This window comes from Neomonachus schauinslandi, chromosome 15, assembly GCF_002201575.2.
Source record: "Neomonachus schauinslandi chromosome 15, ASM220157v2, whole genome shotgun sequence".
Classification (NCBI taxonomy): domain Eukaryota; kingdom Metazoa; phylum Chordata; class Mammalia; order Carnivora; family Phocidae; genus Neomonachus; species Neomonachus schauinslandi.
Genome location: NC_058417.1, coordinates 53,338,517 through 53,347,145, shown reverse-complemented (window position 1 = coordinate 53,347,145; position 8,629 = coordinate 53,338,517).

Below are 8,629 nucleotides of genomic sequence, written 5' to 3'. Positions count from 1 at the left end.
AAAGAAATTTGGAAAGAACTCAATAACATGGAGGCTAAAGAGCATCCTACTAAAGAATGAATGAGTCAACCAAGGAAGAAGAATTTTAAAAATTCATGGAAACAAATGAAAATGAAAACACAAGTGTTCAAAACCTTTGGGATGGAGCAAAGGTGGTCCTAAGCGGGAAGTATATAGCCATACAAGACTTTCTCAAGAAACAAGAAAGGTCTCAAATACACAACCTAACTTTACACCTAAAGGAGCTGGAGAAAGAACAGCAAATAAAGCCTAAACCCAGCAGGAGAAGAGAAATAATTAAAATTAGAAGAGAAATCAATAAATTGAAACCAAAAGAAGAGTAGAACAGATCAATGAAACTAGGAGCTGGCTCTTGGGTAAACCCCTGGCCAGACTTATTAAAAAAAAAAAAAAAAGGAGAGCGAGAGAGAGAGGGGGAGAGAGAAAGTACCCAAATAAATAAAATCATGAATGAAAGAGGAGACATCACAACCAACCCTGAAGAAACACAAACAGTTATAAGAACATATTATGAGAAACTATATGCCAGCAAATTAGATAATCTGGAAGAAATGGATGCATTCCTAGACATGTATAAACTACCAAAACTGAACCAGGAAGAAATAGAAAACCTGAACAGACCCATAACCACTAAGGAAATTGAAGTGGTAATAAAAAAATCTCCCAACAAACGAGAGCCCAGGGCCGAATGGCTTCCCAGGGGAATTCTACCCAACATTTAAAGAAGAATGAATACCTATTCTTCTGAAGCTGTTTCAAAAAATAGAAATGGAAAGAAAACTTCCAAATTCATTTTATGAGGCCAGCATTACCTTGATCCCAAAACCAGACAAAGACCCCATCAAAAAGGAGAATTACAGACCAATATCCCTGATGAACATGGATCCAAAAATTCTCACCCAAATACTAGCCAATAGGATCCAACAGTAAAGGATTATTCACCACGACCAAGTGGGATTTATTCCTGGGCTGCAAGGTTGGTTCAAAATTGGCAAATCAATCAATGTGATATAATACATTAATAAAAGAAAGGACAAGAGCCATATGATCCTCTCAATAGATGCAGAAAAAGCATTTGACAAACTACAGCACACTTCCTTGATTAAAACTCTTCACGGTGTAGGGATAGAGGGAACATACTCAATATCATAAAAGCCATCTATGAAAAGCCCCAGCGAATATCATTCTCAATGGGGAAAAACTAAGAGCTTTTACCCTAAGGTCAGGAACATGGCAGGGATGTCCACTATCACCACTGCTATTCAACATAGTATTAGAAGTCCTAGCCACAGCAAGCAGACAACAAAAAGAAAAAAAGGCATCTGAATCAGCAAAGAAGAAGTCAAACTCTCACTCTTTGTAGATGATATGATACTTTATGTGGAAAACCCAAAAGACTCCACCCCAAAACTGCTCGAACTCATACAGGAATTCAGTAAAGTGGCAGGATATGAAATCAATGCACAGAAATCAGTTGCATTTCTATACACCAACAACAAGACAGAAGAAAGAGAAATTAAGGAGTCGATCCCATTTACAATTGCACCCAAAACCATAAGATACCTAGGAATAAATCTAACCAAAGAGGCAAAGAACCTGTACTCAGAAAACTATAAAATACTCATGAAAGAAATGGAGGAAGACACAAAGAAATGGAAAAAAATTCCACGCTCATGGATTGGAAGAACAAATATTGTGAAAATGTCAATGCTACTTAGAGCAATCTACACATTCAATGCAATCCCCATCAAAATACCATCAGCTTTTTTCAAAGAAATGGAACAAATCATCCTAAAATTTGTATGGAATGAGAAAAGACCCCGCGTAGCCAGAGGAATGTTGAAAAAGAAAAGCAAAGCTGGTGGCATCACAATTCCGGACTTCAAGCTCTATTACAAAGCTGTAATCATCAAGACAGTATGATACTGGCACAAAAACAGATGCATAGATCAATGGAACAGAATAGAGAGCCCAGAAATAGGCCCTCAACTCTATGGTCAACTAATCTTCAACAAAGCAGGAAAGAATGCCCAATGGAAAAAAGACAGTCTCTTCAACAAATGCTGTTGGGAAAATTGGACAGCCACATGCAGAAGAATGAAACTGGACCATTTCCTTACACCGCACACAAAAATAGACCCAAAATGGATGAAAGACCTAAATGTGAGACAGGAATCCATCAAAATCCTAGAGGAGAACACAGGCAGCAACCTCTTCGACCTCAGCCGCAGCAACTTCTTCCTAGAAACATCATCAAAGGCAAGGGAAGCAAGGGCAAAAATGAACTATTGGGACTTCATCAAGATAAAAAGCTTTTGCACAGCAAAAGAAACAGTCAACAAAACCAAAAGACAACCGACAGAATGGGAGAAGATATTTGCAAATGTCTTATCAGATAAAGGGCTAGTATGCAAAATCTATAAAGAACTTCTCACACTCAACACCCAAAGAACACATGCTCCAATCAAGAAATGGGCAGAAGACATGAACAGATATTTCTGCAAAGAAGACCTCCAAATGGCCAACAGACACATGAAAAAGTGCTCAACATCACTCGGCATCAGGGAAATCCAAATCAAAACCTCAATGAGACACTACCTCACACCAGTCAGAATGGCTAAAATTAACAAGTCAGGAAACAACAGATGTTGGCGAGAATGCAGAGAAAGGGGAACCCTCCTACACTGTTGGTGGGAATGCAAGCTGGTGCAGCCACTCCAGAAAATGGTATGGAGGTTCCTCAAAAAGTTGAAAATAGAGCTACCATACGACCCAGCAATTGCACTACTGGGTATTTACCCCAAAGATACAAATGTAGTGATCCGAAGGGTTATGTGCACCCAATGTTTATAGCAGCAATGTCCACAATAGCCAAACTATGAAAAGAGCCAAGATGTCCATCAACAGACAAATGGATAAAGAAGATGTGGTATATATATACAATAGAATATTATGCAGCCATCCAAAAACCCCGAAATCTTGCCATTTGCAACTATGTGGATGGAACTAGAGGGTATTATACTCAGCGAAATAAGTCACTCAGAGAAAGACAAGTATCATATGATCTCACTGATATGAGGAATTCTTAATCTCATGAAACAAACTGAGGTTTGCTGGAGTGGTGGGGGGGGAGGAAGGGGTGGCTGGGAAGGGTATGTGCTCTGATGAGCGCTGTGAATTGTGTAAGACTGATGAATCACAGACCTGTACTTCTGAAACAAATAATACATTATATGTTTAAAAAAAAAGAATTTCTCTTTCTATAGTTGCATTGTTAGTGTATAAGAAAGCAACTGATTTCTGTGCATGATTTTGTATCCTGCCACATTACTGAATTGCTGTATGAGTTCTAGTAATTTGGGGGTGGGGTCTTTGGGTTTTCCACTTAAAGTCTTATGTCATCTGTGAAAAGAGAGAGTTTGACTTCTTCTTTGCCAATTTGAATACATTTTATTTCTTTTTGTTGTCTGATTGCTGTTGCTATGACTTCTAGTACTATGTTGAACAATAGTGGTGAGAGTGGGCATCCTTGACGTGTTCCTGATCTTAAGGGAAAGGCTCTCAGCTTTTCCCCATTGAGGATGATATTCGCTGTGGGTTTTTCATAGATGGATTTTATGAACTTGAGGAATGTTCCCTCTATCCCTATACTCTGAAAAGTTTTTTTTTTTTAAGACTTTATTTATTTATTTGAGAGAGAGAGGAGAGAGAGAAACAGCATGAAAGGGGAGAGGGTCAGAGGGAGAAGCAGGCTCCCCACTGAGCTGGGAGCCCAATGCAGGACTCAATCCCAGGACTCCGGGATCATGACCTAAGCTGAAGGCGGTTGCTTAACCAACTGAGCCACCCAGGCGCCCTGAAAAGTTTTAATCAGGAAAGGATGCTGTATTTTGTCAATGCTTTTTGTGCATCAATTGAGAGGACCATATGGTTCTTCTCTCTCCTCTTATTAATGTGTTCTATCACATTGATTGATTTGCGAATGTTGAACCACCCTTGCATCCCGGGGATAAATCCCACTTGGTCATGGTGGATGATCCTTTTAATGTATTGGTTGATCCTATTAGCTAGGATTTTGTTGAGGATTTTGGAATCCATATTCATCAGGGATATCAGTCTGAAATTCTCCTTTTTGATAGGACTTTGCCTGGTTTGGGGATTAAGGTAATGCTGGCCTCATAGAATGAGTCTGGAAGCTTTCCTTCTGTTTCTATTTTTTGGAACAGCTTCAGGAGTATAGGTATTATTTCTTCTTTGAATGTTTGGTAGAATTCCCCCAGGGAATCCATCAGGCCCTGGACTCTTGCTTTTTGGGAGGTTTTTGATCACTTCTTCAATCTTGTTACTGGTTATTGGCCTATTCAGGTTGTCAATTTCTTCCTGTTTCAGTCTTGGGAGTTTATAGGTTTCCAGGAAGGCATCCATTTCATCCAGGTTGCTCACTTTATTGGCATAGAATTGTTGATAATAATTTCTAATAATTGTTTCTATTTCCTTGGTGTTAGTCATGATCTCTCCCCTTTCATTCATAATTTTTACAATAACACCAAAAACCATAAGATACCTCGGAATAAACCTAACCAAAGAGGTAAAGGATCTATACTCTAGGAACTACAGAACACTCATGAAAGAGATTGAAGAAGACACAAAAAGATGGAAAAACATTCCATGCTCATGGATCGGAAGAATAAAGATTGTTAAAATGTCTATGCTACCCAGAGCAATCTATACCTTCAATGTCATCCCGATCAAAATTCCAATGACATTTTTCAAAGTGCTGGAACAAACAATCCTAAAATTTGTATGGAGTCAGAAAAGACCCCGAATTGCCAAGGAAATATTGAAAAAGAAAAACAAAGCTGGAGGCACCACGTTGCCTGATTTCAAGCTATATTACAAAGCAGTGATCACCAAGACAACATGGTACTGGCATAAAAACAGATATATAGACCAATGGAACAGAATAGAGAGCCCAGATATGGACCCTCAACTCTATGGTCAACTAATCTTCAACAAAGCAGGAAAAAATATGCAATGGAAAAAAGACAGTCTCTTCAATAAATGGTGCTGGGAAAATTGGACAGCCACATGCAGAAGAATGAAACTCGAACATTCTCTAACACCATACACAAAGATAAACCCAAAATGGATTAAAGACCTCAATGTGAGACAGGAATCCGTCAAAATCCTAGAGGAGAACATAGGCAGTAACCTCTTTCAAGCAACAGCAACTTCTTTCAAGATACATCTCCAAAGCTAGTGAAACAAAAGCAAAAATAAACTTTTGGCACTTCATCAAGATAAAAAGCTTCTGCACAGCAAAGGAAACAGTCAACAAAACAAAGAGGAAACCCACAGAATGGGAGAAGATATTTTCAAATGACGCTATAGATAAAAGGCTGGTATCCAAGATCAATAAAGAACTTCTCAAACTCAACACCCAAAAAACAAATTATCAAGTCAAAAAATGGGCAGAAGACATGAACAGACACTTCTCCAAAGAAGACATACGAATGACTAACAGACACATGAAAAAATGTTCATCATCATTAGCCATCAGGGAAATTCAAATCAACCCACATTGAGATACCACCTTACACCAGTTAGAATGGCAAAAATTGACAAGGCAAGAAACAACAAATGTTGGAGAGGTTGTGGAGAAAGGGAACCCTCTTATACTGTTGGTGGGAATGCAAGTTGGTACAGCCACTTTGGAAAACAGTGTGGAGGTTCCTCAAAAAGTTAAAAATAGAGTTACCCTACAACCCAGCAATTGCACTACTGGGTATTTACCCCAAAGACACAGATGTAGTGAAAAGAAGGGCTTGTGCACCCCAATGTTCATAGCAGCAATGTCCGCAATAGCCAAACTGTGGAAAGAGCCGAGTTGCCCTTCAACAGATGAATGGATAAAGAAGATGTGGTCCATATATGCAATGGAATATTACTCAGCCATCAGAAAGGATGAATACCCAACTTTTACATCAACATAGATGGGACTGGAGGAGATGATTATGCTAAGTGAAATAAGTTAAGCAGAGAAAGTCAATTATCATATGGTTTCATTTATTTGTGGAACATAAGGAATAGCATGGAGGACTTTAGGAGAAGGAAGGGAAAAATGAAGGGGGGGAATCGGAGGGAAAGATGAACCATGAGAGACTATGGACTCTGAGAAACAAACTGAGGGTTTTAGAGGGGAGGGGGTGGGGGGATGGGTTAGCCAGGTGATGGGTATTAAGGAGGGCACGTACTGCATGGAGCACTGGGTGTTATATGCAAACAATGAATCATGGAACACTACATCAAAAACTAATGATGTAATGTATGGTGACTAACATAACATAATAAAATAAAATTTAAAAAAATGCAGTTCTTTAAAAAAACAACAAGAGGGGCATCTGGGTGGCTCAGTCGTTAAGCGTCTGCCTTCAGCTCAGGTCATGATCCCAGGGTCCTGGGATCAAGCCCCGCATCGGGCTCCCTGCTCGTGGGGAAGCCTGCTTCTCCCTCTCCCACTCCCCCTACTTGTGTTCCTGCTCTTGCTGTCTCTCTGTCAAATAAATAAACAAAAAATCTTTAAAAAAAATAAATAAAAAACCAATAAAAATGATAAACTCTAGAAAAGCTGACAAAGAATGAAGAGAGAAAGTACAATCACCATCAAATAATACTGGGGGTATCACTAAGATCCTGAAACCATTAAAGGATGATAAGAAAATGGTGCAAACATCTTTATACCCATAAATTTAACAACTTAGAAGAAATGGACCAACGTCTTAAAAGCTGCAAACTACAGAAACTCAACCAAGGTGAAATAAATAAACTCTAAAAGTCCAATAACCATTAAAGAAATGAAATATGTGATTTTAAAACATCAAAAAAAGAAATATTCAGGCCCATATTCACTAAAGAATTCTATAAGCATTTAAAGATGAATTAACACCAATTTTGCACAATCTATCCCAGAAGAGAGAATCAATTCATTTTATAAAGCTAGTATTATCCTGACACCAAACTTGACCAAAACAGTATAAAAAAAACAAAGGCCAGTATGTCTCATGAACATAGACACAAAAATCCTCCACAAAATATTAGCAAATGAATCCAGCAAAGAATTATACAGCATGATGGGGTGAGGTTTATTACATATGTGCAAGGCTGGTTCATCATTGAAAAATCAATCACTGTAATCCACAATACCAAACTAAAGAAGAAAAATCATAGGATCATATCAAATGACACTGAAAAAACATATGACAAATTCTAACACCCACTCACAATGAAAAAGAAACTCATAAAAATTAGAAGTAATTTCTTCATCTTGATGAAGATCATCTAAAAATAAAATACAGCTAACATTATACTTAATGATGAAAAACTAAATGCTTTCCCTCTAAGGTCCTGAGCAAGGCAGAGATGCCCACTCTCACCACCGTTATTCACCTTAGCACTGGAAATTATGGCCATTACAACAGGCCAGAAAAAGAAATAAAGGCATAGATAAAAGAAAAGAAGAATAAATGTTCCTCTTTGCAGATGACATAATTGTCTACATAGAGAATCTCAAGCAATCTACAAAACCTCATAGAACTAAGAGGTGAGTTCATCAGGTCATGAGATACAAGATGTACAGGCAAAATTGTCCTCCAGTCCAGTGCAGCCTTCCGATGAGTATAGCCTGGTAAACATCTTGACCACAACTTGTGACTCTCAGAAAGTGTAAGAAAATAAATGGTTTTTGTTTTCAGCCACTAAGTTTTGGGGGAATTTGTTATGCTGCGATAGATATCAAATCTCGTTGGACCACAGTTGCCTAGGGCCAATGTTTGCAGCCAATTCAGTCTTTTTTTTTTTCAAATGTTTTGTTGTTATGTTAATCACCATACATTACGTCATTAGTTTTTGATGCAGTGTTCCATGATTCATTGCTTGTGCATAACACCCAGTGCTCCATGCCCAATTCAGTCTTTATTTGTTCACTCAATCACTCATTTGTTCATTCAGTAAATATTTATCATAAGCAGACCATTTGTCACATACTGCTGTTGGGCACCAGGTCATTCTGGGATGAATAAAACAGACCCAGATTGCTGCTATGATATGAGCTCTATCCTAGTGGGAGAGTTGGATAGAACCCACGAAAAGAAAACATACTAACAAGGTTTGGTGAACTATGGAAGAAACAAACAGGGTGAAAAGGGGTTGGTGATTGAGACAACAGGGTAACTCCTAGGAAGAGTGATCAGGGAGGCCTTTCTTTCTTTTTTTTTTTTTTTAAAGATTTTATTTATTTATTTGACAGAGAGAGACAGCGAGAGAGGGAACAGAAGCAGTGGGAGTGGGAGAGGGAGAAGAAGGCTTCCCGCCGAGCAGGGAGCCCGATGCGGGGCTTGATCCCAGGACCCTGGGATCATGACCTGAGCTGAAGGCAGACACTTAACCGGCTGAGCCACCCAGGCGCCCCCAGGGAGGCCTTTCTAAGGGAGTGGCATCCAAGGTGAAATCTAAAGAGTAAGAAGGAATAAGCAGTGAGAAGAGGTGGACAAAGGATCCAAGGAGAGGGACAAGCAGGTGCTAAGGCCCTGGGGAAGGATGGGCACTGTGG